The sequence below is a fragment of the Hesperophylax consimilis genome, chromosome 24, assembly GCF_061612785.1.
Source record: "Hesperophylax consimilis isolate HC1 chromosome 24, BYU_Hcon_1.0, whole genome shotgun sequence".
In the NCBI taxonomy this organism is placed as follows: Eukaryota; Metazoa; Arthropoda; class Insecta; order Trichoptera; family Limnephilidae; genus Hesperophylax; species Hesperophylax consimilis.
The window spans coordinates 11976314-11990483 of record NC_142859.1 but is presented as its reverse complement, the minus strand read 5'-3'; positions in this window follow the sequence as shown (position 1 = coordinate 11990483).

Below are 14170 nucleotides of genomic sequence, written 5' to 3'. Positions count from 1 at the left end.
CATATGTAATATACAACAATTGTACATGAAAACTACCGTGATGTTTAAACAGGTGGGAATAAAAATATTAAAACTAAAATGTCTCCAGCTCACTGGGGAACATTAAAAAACGCCGAATGCGCTGATCTATGAGCTGGTTTCGGGCACAAAACTGTATAAATCTATAAAATACTAAGTGGTAAGCACAATGAGGACGAGCTGCTTGAAGATTAAACACGCATGAAAAACAATCCACCACGAAAACGACACATAATTTGGTAAAATTCGTACAAATCGGAAAAAAAACATCGCTGGCCAAAATTCAAATTACGGTTCGATTAGCCGTTGTGCGCCATTTTGTAACGTAGCTGTCACCACATATTATATTAAACTTACCGTATACCGGTTATATGCTCCACCATAGCTTGCAGCAATAAGGGGAATTGAAATGATGACACAGCAATATCAATTGTGATAAAATAACATGAATGTATATTTGAGTTAAACTTGATTACAAGAGCAAGACTTAAATTTAGAAAATCAGGGGTGGTTGGCTATTTGATAGCACAACGTAATTTGAACTCGGCCACGACATTTACTCGTAAAATTATATTAACTATAAAGCTTAAAATAAGACATCACCAATGAGCGCCAGTCTAGAAAACTCTTCTAAACGAATTTATAAACATGGTGATATCTAAGAGATTATGTGTCTAGTTCATGTGGATTAATAAAATTGTCTCACGTGCGTATATTAAATCTCCGACATCCAAGCAGCCCGTCCTGCGATGTGATTCCCTCCTGCCTCGAAAACCAACTGCCGGCTTCTCTGGAATTCAACGCTCAGATTCTTTGAATCCAACGAGTGGCGGCTGAAATTTGATGCCAACGCGTGTCTAGAAGTCTTGCTATGTAAGCGGACAGTTCCTACCGCTACAACGTACTTCTGTGAATAAAAATTGACATTTTTCGAGTTTACAAGTCATGTTTGCTTCTTCTTGACTCCCACACGTATATATTATTAAATCATCTAAGTAATTAGCGCAGAATTCTCTCGACCCTGGTCCTAGAATTCTGTCCATTCCCCTTGAAAAACTTCCTACTGATGTCTTTAACCTCTGCGGTAATACCTTGTATACGTACGATTTTCCATTGTATACAAACCCAGTATATTTGCGACTTTCCGGACTGATAGGTATCTGAAAGTAAGCTGAATTAAGATCTATTGTGGTTATGAATTTTACACCATGAAAACGCTGTATAATTTCAGAAGTTAAAGGCGGTTTTTCTACTTCAGCCTGCATTCTAGTGTTTAAGAATCTAGCATCCAAGAGTATCCTAACCGTCCCATCTTTTTTTAAGGTAAATGTTAGAGGACTAGAAAACTGTGTGGCCTCTCTACTGATGATTCCTAATAACTCCAATTCTCTAATTTTCTCGTCAATTTTATCCCTGTACGCAAAAGGTACTGGATAGGATCGCTTAACGAAGGGCGTCTCGTCCGTCATTCTTATTTCGTGAGTGTACAAAGTAGTTAGACCTGGTCTGTCTATAAATACATTCTTATGTTTAATTTAATCTTTTCCAACCCTTCTTTTCCTTTTAAATCTAAATTTAGTTCGGACACAAATGTCGTTATTCTACGCTCGAGACACGCCGTATCATTTATTTCAGGGTTTACTTCAATATTAATTATTTTTCCACTTGTGAAATTTTGATTTCTAATCTCCTGATTAGGTTTCCTATGAATTACTGATGAATTTACTAACTCTATATCCTTCTTCCCATTTCCTGTTTTTATTTTTAACTTTCTGTTTTCCCTACATTTAAATTCAGCTGTATATTCGTCTAACCAGTTGATACTCAATATAATTGGTCTAATTAACTTCGGTATTATTAAACACGGCGTATTTACTATAACATCTCCAAATCGCAATGGTACTAAAACCAACCTAGATATTTTCTGGCTTTTGTGTCCTACCGCTACTTTAATTTATATAGTTGTTACAGGCATAATAGGATAAAGTGTTTGATCATTTAAATAATTTTCGTAAAACTCTTGGGAAACGCGCGTGATTTGACTTCCGGTGTCTATTAAACAATGAACATCCGTGTTATCTATCTGTGCTTTGGCTTCCGGTAATAACGGTAAAGTGCTACCCTTTTCTACTTCCTCATAATCTCTGTCCTTGAAAATGTTGTTAAACCCCCTAATTGATCTTCCTGTTTTTCTTCGTTCATTTCCAATTGATTCCATTCATCCGTTATTTGTTGTAAAGAATTGACGCATACTTCCACATCTATTTCCGCTTCCGTTCTCGTTTCTTCTGCTCCGTCCTTTCGTCTTCTCACATTCCTTTCTGCTTTTATTGGGGCAGTCATCCCTTGTTCATTTTTTCCCAATCCTCTCATTGGATTCCACCCCCATTTCATCATAATCTTCAATGCAGTGTTGTGTTTTGGTGTCGGCGTCCCTCTCCCTGTGTGAGTCGTATTCATGAGGGCTAATGAATCAACCCTCGGCCGTTTCCCGAATTGTCCGCGATGACTAGCTCCTTGCCGCTTGTAGTTATTGTAGATCCTCCCTGTGAAGATGTCGTAGTTTCTGCACACTTGCTGCAGCTAGCGCCTCCTTCCACACTCTCTATTGCGTGAATTCTCCTCTTTATAGCGTGGTAACGGTCACGGTATTTGTCCTTCTTGATGATCTCCTCCCCACTCCTTTTCTTTGTGTTCCGTTCTTCCGGTGTACAAACCATTGTATCTAGTTTTCGAAGAAACTCAGCAGCGACAATCTCATCTCCTGACTGTCCTGAAAACCATAGCGATTGAACTTCTTTAGGGTAATGTCTCATAATTTCGTCAACTACGCTCAACGGTGTTTCTGTAATTTTTAACGCTTTCGCTAAATCCCAATAGTTTTCGAAATGAGTGAGCATGGATATATCTCTCTTGGCATCATATACCCCTTCTGCAAGACGACGGCGAACCTCATTCTTCTTTATATCTCCCCAATAGGTAGCTAAAAAATCTCTTTCGAAATCCAACATTGTTTCCCATCGTTTGTTGTATAATTTTGCCCACGTTTTGGCTTCCCCCTTCAAATTTTCCCGTACGACAATTAATGGATCTGTACGTTTCACTTTTCTAGTGTACTCTTTTAAATCTTCTAGGAAAATTATGGGATTTTGATTTCCACCGGCAAATGAAGGTCGTTCCTGCTGTGGTAGCATTTCCACTACTTGGAGAACGTTTTTCGGCGCACTATCCTCTCCTGTCACCGCCACTGTTGCTGGTCTTTCTAATTGCTTCTCAAGTTCCTGCATTTTATCAACAAGCGGTGCTAAAGCTGCTTGAATTATTGTAGTTATATCTCCGATGTTCACTGTTGACGTCCCAGCTGTGACATTTTCCCCGATCGCTGTCACTAAAGCTTCTGCTCGCCTTCCCATTCCACGTTTTCCAACCATTTTCTTAGTTTTTCCGAGTGTCACCGGCTTATGTATCTATTTTTTTTAATCTTATTAAGCGACAACCTTACTATCCCTATATTAATTTTCTTAATTATTTTATATATATGTCGCCTTTCTTATTCTATAAATCTTTTTTTTTCTTCTAATTTTTCTCGTTTTTCTTATTTTTTTTTTGTATTTTCTAGATTTTTTCTTGTATTTTATCACTTGGTTGTTCCTGTAAAATTTCAAGTTCATTTATGAGTTCCTTGTCACTCCCTTGTATATCCTTGCCTTGTTCGACATCCGACTTTGTTTTAGTCTCCCCCTCTGACGGACCCATATTTTCAGGTGCTTTCAAATTCTCAACGCGTAACGTACTTTGTCGCGATCGTTTAAATATTTCTCTTAGTTCATCAACCGAAGGAACTGTGTCGGTGTTTACCTTCGTATCATCGATTTTTCTTTTCTCTGCCATATTGATTTATTGTTGAGTTCAAATCTATATTAAATATATGTTATGTACAAATATATATTTATACATACATGTACACACACATATTAACACAAATATCCACGTATCTGTGTGTTAATCAAATTTTCTGTTGAATGAACCGAATTTATCAATAAATTCACGTATGATTTCCATGTTAACGTTTACCTGACTAGTTTGCGTAATGATTGCTGCCTGAATTAATTCAACCCTACAATTACGCACTATCTCAAATTAATGTAGGTAAGTCTTGTTGATACTACACAAAATGAAATTTTTTACTCTAATGTTAATGATTATCCCGTGATTTTCCGTTTAAACAATAATCATTTATTGTCTAGAATGCCAACCATTCCTTCAATTTTCGCAATATCCATTTTGTTATTTTCGCAAAATCTATTTTCAATTTGCAAAAATCTATTATGATTTTCGCAATACCTAAAATGAATTTGCAATACCTATTGCAGATTTTCGCAATACCTATTTTGAATTTGCAAAATCTATTGCAGATTTTTGCAATACCTATCATGATATTTCGCAATATCTATTTTCAATTTGCAAAATCTATTGCAGATTTTCGCAAAACCTATTTTGAATTTGCAAAATCTGTTGCAGATTTGTGCAATACCTATCATGATATTTCGCAATATCTATTGCAGATTTTTGCAATACCTATCATGATATTTCGCAATATCTATTTTCAATTTGCAAAATCTATATTCAATTTGCAAAAATCTATATTCAATTTGCAAAAATCTATTATGATTTTCGCAATACCTAAAATGAATTTGCAATACCTATTGCAGATTTTTGCAATACCTATCATGATGTTTCCTTTAAATAGGTATATATATATTTTTTTTTTTTAATAGAAAGACAAACATTCCTGGGTTACGAATAACCCAACAATGTTTGAAAATCTCCTACTACCACCACAGAAAGCCGAAAATGTTGCTTGTGTTGTGATGGAGGACTTAGCCAGCCGAGGAATCGAACACGCGACGCTCGGGTGAGACCCAAGCGCTATGCTCACTCAACCACTGACCGGTCAGTGGTTGAGTGGATATACATATATTCCCATCATAAACATTCGTCAACGACATTAAAAGTCTCGAACCGACTCTGCATTGTAATTTTTTTCTTTGAAATTGAAAGTTGAATTCACAAGTTGTGAATCACAACTAACACTTTGTTTTTTCAAAACAACGTTTATTTGTTTGGTCTATACTTGATCTCCTCATTGAATCCATTGACTGGGTTCCCTGTGCCTTGAAATATGTCTCAATAGTCAACAAAAGAACGTAAAGAAAAAGTAAAGACTTTTCGAGATTCTGAAGAGAATTGACATAAAATATAGAGATAGACGAATAATCCAGGCGCTATACAAGAATGAGGCCGCTATAATTAGATGTGACAATGAAACAAAAGAAGCTAGTATAAGACAAGGGGTGAGACAGGGATGCTCTCTGTCACCTGTTATTTTTAATGCTTATATACAGAGTGCGATTGATGACTTGAGAGATAGAATGAGTCACAGAAAAGGTGTAAAGATACACGGGCAAAAGGTGGATATGATAAGGTTTGCTGACGATATTGCTTTGGTTGCTGAAAGCGAAGAAGAACTGCAAGAGGCCTTAACAACCATGCAAAGCATTCTTCAAAACAACTACAACATGAAGATAAATAAAGACAAAACAAAGCTGCTGACTGTAGGCCGAATGCAACATCAGATGAGAGTAGAGATGGCAGGAGTTCCACTAAAGAACACCAAGGAGTTTGTCTACCTCGGGAGCAAAATAACATGGGACGGTCGGTCTAAGAGCGAGGAAGACAGCCGTATACATCAGGCTAGGCTTGCATTCAATAAAAGGTCGAAAATAATAGAATCCAATAATATAGACCTAAAACTGAGAATACTCCTCATCAAGACCTATGTATGGAGTATCTTGATGTACGGCTGCGAAACATGGTGCCTATCCGAAAGAGATAAACGGAGACTAGAGGCTTTTGAGATGTGGTCCTATAGAAGACTGTTAGGAATTTCCTGGAGAGACCATGTTACAAATGAGGAGGTTCTCCAAAGAATCGAAGGAGGAAGGCACCTGCTCAGGACCTTGTCCGAAAGGCGTGCAAGATGGGTCGGCCATGTCATACGACAAGAAGGCCTCTTGCATGTCATAATAGAGGGTATGACCGAGGGGACCAACTCTAGGGGACGCCCACGCCGAGAGTACCTGGAGGACTTGCTGGTGGACGTGCGCTGCTCATCATATGCAGAAGTCAAAAGAGCCGCACAAGACAGGGAAGAATGGAAGAGGAGATTAGATAAAATTGCTGCAAACCAATCCCAGGATTGAAACCAGAGAGAGAGAGTCAACAAACCAAACCTAAATGTCAACAAAATTATCATAAGTAAATCTTACGTTATTTCAACTTACCCGTTTATGTGGTAAATTATGTTATGTAAGATTTACCTTACCCCACAAAACAAAAACATCAAATGTCTCACCCCCATTAATCTCTTTGTCAATTATTGTGTTTGTGGTCCCGACTACATCTATTTACATTGGCGGCACGTAGAGCGACCATTGAAGTTTAACACGTGGTCCTAATGATTAACGATGATGTAACACAATTTCACTTTTTTCTATTTTGATATTATTATACATATATATTTTGAGATTATTATTTTTATAGATCTATCTATCACATGATATGGGTGTAATATTTCCGTTATCTATTATGTTACAAGATGATCATAATAGATAACACACCAAAATCTCAAAATAATTGTTTTTCTTTTTGTTTTATAATGATATTAATGTTAATCATTTTTTTTTGTTAATCAATTGATATTAATCAATTATATATTTTACGTAATTCTTCTTTTTGCAAAACCAATGATATCTAGTAAGGTACATTGGGTGTTGTAAAACATTAATCAATTTAATTCCTCTAAACCTTTCTTTTCCTCTAATAATTCTGTCGAATGTCTAGCGATCAAAATAATAATATGTTTTCCTGACTTTATGAACACTTTGTTAAAAGTACCACGAACCGCCGCTGGTCTGTAACTTACAATTATTGTTACTTCAGATATGGAATAAACAATAATTGTTTACATTTATTCTAATATCAACGGTATAAAATATACCATATACTTCACGATATCCGAATGCAATGTTTATTTTAGATTTGTCCCAGCTATCTTATTTTTGTGTTATTAATTCGATTTCGATGTTTGTTTATCCTTTGGCTTCGTTGTTTATGAACATTTTCGATGTTCTTTGTCGTCACAATAAGTTCGATGTTTTTCGGGTTTGTCTGTTTATTAACTCGCTTCATATCAACATTCCGATTTGTTCGATGAACCCAAAACATAAACAATGTTTTGTTTACGAAACACATTCCTCTTGAGTGAATGGCATCATTAACCTATATATTCTTTCTTTGTTTTTTTTGTTTAGATTAACGTATGAAAGGAATTTTTATTAACTCTCAAGTTCATGGTCACTTGGTTTAACACGTATTTATTTATAAGGACACTTTTTTGTAAGGTTTATTCGTTAACACTTTCCTTTTAAATTTATTGTTTACTTACGTTTATCTATATATTTTTTAATTTTCTCTGTGTGTTTATTTAACGTCGCACTTTTCTGTTTTTTTTTAAAATTGTTAACACTTTAATTAATTACGTCCTATTCATTATTATAATTTCTCTGTTTTTGCAATAGATTGACCAAAAATATTTTTTTTTCCTCAAACTGATATGACCCCAATCTCCTTGTCACGGCTATGCAGTGTGATGTTTTAAGCTTTTTGCCATTCTTTTTATTTGTTTAAAACAATATAGAATTTTCTTCTCTCTTGGCTATGACCGATATTTATATTTTCCTAAGGCATTGCATATGTGTTCGTAGGGATGGAAAATTCCTCCCCTACACCACATAAGCCTCCATGAAAATTGGACCCTTATTTTCTTTGATAACTACAGAAAGCTACTTAAAGCTCTCTTGTACTATATATATATTTATAGACATATGTACTTAACTAAAATACGTTATTTACGACCTTGAACGTAAATATTTTCGTATTTATATTGTAATTAAATTCCATCAAACGTTGTGTAATTTTTTGGTTTATGATATAGGACTTTAATTACTTTCATTTTTGTGGTAACCCTTTTGATTCTGATCAGGGTGTTGAGCTTCAAAATTGAATTGGTCTCTCCATTGCAAATCTAAACTTAAATGGTTTCTCTTTGTAACTATTTTGGTTCCCTGCATCCTAACGAATTCGTAGTTAAACGCTAGTAAACGATATTATACATGTCTATTTGGACAGGTAATTAAATATAACTCAAATGGTTAATTGTTAGTAAATTTGATTGTTTATTTAGGATTTACTCACTTATGTGTTTTGGGTTAAAACAGATCCTAAAGGACTCTCAATATCAGAAGGTTGTTTTTAATAAAAGAATATTGAAATTCACTGAGTTTATTTGAACACATTGTAATACGCGACAATAAAATTTACATGGACGATTCTAGAATGTAGACGGTAATCTAATAGGCACAACCAGTCGGGTCCAGCGGGAAATCAAGAATAATTCGGTCGGCTCACTGGCGGACCGTTGTGTTGAACACAGAATGTTGCCATAATCAGGAAATTAAATTAATAATTATTTTGTGCTGTTCGCTGTCAGGTCGCTGGTAGGTACCGTCTACATACTTCGCCCCCAGTTGTTAAACGATATATAAAGTAAGAAACATATAGTAGTATACATGATTTAAAAAGAAAAAAAATTATAAAGTTGAGAACTTGTCAGTGATTATAACACACAATTGTACATTTTTAAATTTAATACAACAGGAATTATTTTTTTAAAATTATTTTCAACTGTATATCGAAATATGTTATTTATTATCTCTACATATTAATGGAGATAGTAATATTAAACAAAAATGAAACTGGGCAGTGTCCTCATCCAGTCTGGCATATTCCATTTTTATTTCCATTGTAAACTATTGTTATTACATATGGAATGCCAAATAACATTTACATGTTTACATAAACATTTGGATAGAATTATCGCATAAATTATCACATGTTATATTATATTACTACATTAAAAATTTTTATCATCTGTGAATTTGATATTAAAAAATATAGCCTAAAAGTGCTTAAAATTATAACTTAAAATTATACAAGGCTTCAACGCGTAAAGCGTAATTATTTTCAATGCAAGTTGCAATTTCTTCGCTATTTGCGGAATGGTGAAAGTATATAAATAAAAACTTAAAAACTATTAACGCTTGCGGAATATTTTTAAAATTATAAAAAACATGTTTGTACAGTTATATATTTTGGTAATATGTGATACATTGTTTTACATGAACAATATAAGACATATTATTAAGCTATTATATATTTAGGACATTAGCGTGGTGTGACATTTCTAAGTATAGGTATATAAGATTTGCTTATACATATCTAAGTACATAGGTTAGTTAGATCATTTATTTATTTTTTAGGAAAAGAAATGCCTTTTTATGCTTTAAACTGTCCTAATCTGTCTGGGAAATGAACTCTTCGACCAGATTTTGTGGTTCTGATTATTTCTGGTAATACTGGAACAGATGTAGGAACAGATACATTTTCTTCTGCAGGAACAAAAGCAGGTTTTAGGCGGTCTATTGTGACACGCTTAGGTTTTCCTTTTACAGTAATTAGGAATGTTTTTTCATTCCGTTCTTCCACCTTGTACGGGCCTTCGTACGGATTCTGCAGTGGTCTTCTTCCACCGTCAGTTCTGAGGAACACATGTGTCGCGCTAGGTAGGTCTTTGTGGACAAAAAACTTTCCTGTACCATGAACACTGGCAGGAGTTGGTTTAATGGCTTCGAACGTATTTTGTAGCCGTCCGATATATGTGTCTGGTTCCTCGCGTGGTGTTGCTGTGAAGAAATCACAGGGTAATTTAAGGGTTCTACCATAGGTTAATTCAGCTGGTGAACACTTCAGATCTTCTCGTACCGTTGCTCTCAAACCAAGTAGAACTAATGGGAGGCTTTCGACCCAATTTCGATCGCCACAAGCCATGAGAGAGGCTTTTAAGGTGCGGTGCCATCTCTCGATCATACCGTTAGCTTGTGGGTGGTACGCGGTGGTCCTAGAATGTTTTATTCCAAATTTTTCGGTTAGTTTTTTGAAGAGGCAGGACTCAAATTGTCTGCCCTGATCCGAACTGATGGTGTCTGGGGTTCCGTGACGGGCAATCCAATGTGTTGTCAGTGCAGTAGCGACGGTTTCTGCAGTCATATCTTTCAAAGGGATTGCTTCGGGCCATCGTGTGTACCTGTCAATCATAGTGAGTATATATTGGTACTCATTACACGCTGGGAGAGGTCCAACCAGGTCGATATGAATATTACGGAATCGATCCTCTGGTAGTAAATACGTTGCTAATGGTGCAACCGTATGTCGAGAGACCTTAGCTTTTTGGCAAGCTATGCATTGTTTGACAAAGTTTTTTATGTCTGTCGCCATGTTAGGCCAAACAAATCTTTGTTTTATGGTCTTTGTCGTTCCCAGGATGCCAGGATGGCAAACATTGTGTACACTTTCGATTACCTGCATTCGCATGCAAGCGGGTACGAATGGTCTGATGTGGCCCGTTGATACGTCACACCATATTGAAGCTTCCGAGCCTGGAATCACCATTTGACATAAGGCGAGGGCGGTGTCATCTTTTGCCTTCATAAGTCCGTCGTCTTGACACTGCGCTTTCTCCATCTGCCTGTAGTCAATAGAAGTAGGGCTGTTAATCTCTTCGATTCGAGATAGTGCGTCCGCTACTATATTTTGTTCTCCAGAGATATGCCTGATGTCCGTTGAAAATTGGGCAATGTAATCCAACTGTCTCTCTTGACGTGGAGAGCTAGAGGCTCGCTTCTTGCAAAAAGCAAAGGTGATTGGCTTGTGATCTGTATAGATGGTGAAATTTCGACCTTCAATATGACTTCTAAAATATTTTACCGCTTCGAAAACACCAGTAAGTTCTCGATCGAAGGTACTGTATTTTCGCTGTGCTGGTGAAAATTTCTTGGAAAAGAATGCTAAAGGTTCCCAAGAATCGCCATTTGACTGTTGTAATGACGCACCCATAGCTATGTCGCTAGCATCAACCATTATAGCTATTTTAGCGTTGGTATTTGGGTGTGCGAGTAATGCTGCGTCAGCTAAGAGTTGTTTGCATTCGTTGAATGCGTCCGTCAGTTCTTGATTCCAAGTTATTTTCCTCTTGTCATTTTTCTTATAACCGGCAATGCAATCAAATAATTTAGTTTGAGTGTTGATAGCCTTAGGGAGGAATCTTCTATAATAGTTCAACATGCCTAAAAAACGTCGCAAGTCTTTTGCTGTTTTAGGTAATGGAAAATTTATGACGGCATTCACCTTTTCTTTGATAGGCGACATTCCTTTTTGTGTTATTGTGTGACCCAGGAAGTTGACTGTAGGTACGCCAAATTGGCATTTATTAATGTTGATTACTAGATCATATTCAGCAAGGCGTTTGAGTAATATTTCCAAGTGTTTTCTATGTTCTTCTTCATTTTTAGAAGCAATCAGGATGTCATCAAGGTATACGAAACAAAAGTCCAAATCTCTTGTCACAGCATACATAAAACGTTGAAAGCTTTGCGCTGCGTTTGATAAACCAAATTGCATGGATGTGAATTCGAATAATCCAAATGGTGTGATGATGGCAGTCTTCGGAATGTCTTCAGGTTCCACTGGTATTTGATGATAAGCCCTGGTCAAGTCAATTGTGCTGAATATGGTTGCATCTGCAAGTTTGTGTGCAAAATCATGAAGTTGAGGTATTGGAAATTTATCCGGGATCGTTTTAGCATTAAGACGACGATAATCGCCGCAAGGACGCCACTCGCCGTTGGGTTTTTTTACCATATGTAACGGGCTGGCCCAATTGCTTTTAGAAGGCCTGCAGATCCCTTGTTCCATCAGATATTTGAATTCTTTCTTCGCCGCTTCCAGTAGGGCTGGTGCTAGCCTGCGGGCTCGTTCGGTAACGGGTGGTCCTCGAGTTTCGATGCAGTGGGTCACTGAGTGTTTTTTGGCATCTGATGTCTTCATGATAGGTCTTGTTAAGTTTGGGAATTTGTTTAGAATATCACGGTATTTTTGCGATGAAGAAATTGTGGAAATACCGGATGTAGGTCCCTTATGAGTTATTCCTTTTATGACTAATCCTGTTGACTGGTCTGCGATTGTTGACTTTTTTAAATTCACCGTTAGGTTGAAATGATGAAGAAAGTCTGCACCTAGGATTGGTCTTGATACATCAGCTACAATAAATCGCCATTTTAGTGCTCGGCGTAGGCCAAAATCGAGTTCTACAGTTCTTGTGCCGTATGTCTTGATGGGATTTCCGTTGGCACCATATAGTGTAGCTGGACAGTTGTCAGAAGTGATGTTATTTTTGTTGTATGACGGGTTTCTAGGAATGACAGAAACGTCCGCCCCAGTGTCCACTAGGAATTTTTGTCTAGTTTGTAGATCATAAACAAAGAGACGACATGTGTTACTCGGAATCTCGCACGTCCCTACTGAGAGGTTCCGTTGTCGTTTCCCGAATTTTTGTTTTTGAAATTACATGGTTGGTAACATCTAAAGGATTTTTCGCCATAACGTCTGTGGAAATGACATAATCCATCAGGATTCCTCTTGGGTGATCTACCGCGAGACCTGGACCTCGGCCTTCCAGCGGGATTCTGTTGTGATGAATTGTTGTAAGAGTAATTTCGACGTGGGCTCTGGTTTTGTCGTCCACGGAAGTTTGTAAAGTTGTTATTTTGAGACATTTTTAAACGTGACACTTCATGTGTAAGGTCGGAAATTTGCTGTTGAAGTTGTAATAATATAGAATTTTCCGTATTTTCCTTTCTTGAGGTACCCGGTTTATTTTGATAGTCTACAGCACTGCATTCGGATGACTGGTAGACGTCTATTATTTTATCAGCCGCCAACGCGAGCTGATTCGTGTCATTGTCGGTTAAAGCTGACAGGATTGCTTGGACGTGTTGCGGTAAACGCTGCAACCAGAGTGTTCTCACTATAGCACTGTCCGCTAAAGCTGGTCCGGCAAGTTCCATCATGTGTCGGAGGAGTCCGGTTGGTTTCCGATCTTCCAGCTGGATTCCAGTAAGTAGTCGGGTGAGTCGCTTCTCAGACGAATCTTGCAGTCTGTCAATAAGTGCCGCTTTGAGGCTTAAATATTTGTCAGTTGCGGGTGGTTTTGTGACAATATCGCTAACGCATTGTAGAGTTTGAGAATCTAGCGCTGCAATAATTATGTTATATTTAGTAAAGTCGTCCTTAACACGTGAATTAGCAAATTGCGCTTCCGCCTGTACTAGCCAAAGCGATATACTTTCTCTCCAGCATGGTGGTAACCTGACTGTTACATAATTGATATTTGAATCGGGATTAGTTCCGCTTGACGATTCCATGTTTTCGGTTTTCTTTGTATCCAGTTTATTCGTAGTTGATTCAAATGTTTTCTTCAAGTTGGGAATTTCTTCATCCGATATCATTCTGACATTTTCGTAGTATTTAAATGGACAAGTTTAATGCATGTAAGGCTTAAGATTTAAATACGTATTTAAGCAAAATGTAATTAGTTAACATAAGATTATCTTTAACCATTCACTATCAAGTAAAAAAAAATCAGAAAAACTTTAATACATATGTTTAGAACCATCTATGTATTTATGTTGAAAATATTTGTAAATACTGCGTGGATAATCAAAGACGCAAACCAAAAATTTGAATGGAAGTAGTCTACACTAAATAGTTTTCAAAGATTTCGAATAATAATGTTAAATCAATATGAAATTCAAGAATCATACATGTTTTTGTTAAGATGTTTTTCAGATTCATGCACATTATTTTAAAATTGATAACTGATTTGTGAAAATTGCAAGAATTGTAAAATCATTAGAAATGTTTGCAAAATATGAATTTATTTTTAAAAAACATTCAACGTTATTCATAAAATATTTTTTGGAACTGCATAAAATTATTAAATTTTTTTATATTAGTATGTAGTTTCATGTTAATCAACTGTAGGTATGACTCTAATATTGCAGTTATAATATTTCAAAAGTTCTAGAAGATTTCTTTATTCAAACATGTGCTGATTTGCAACATATTATTTAAAATT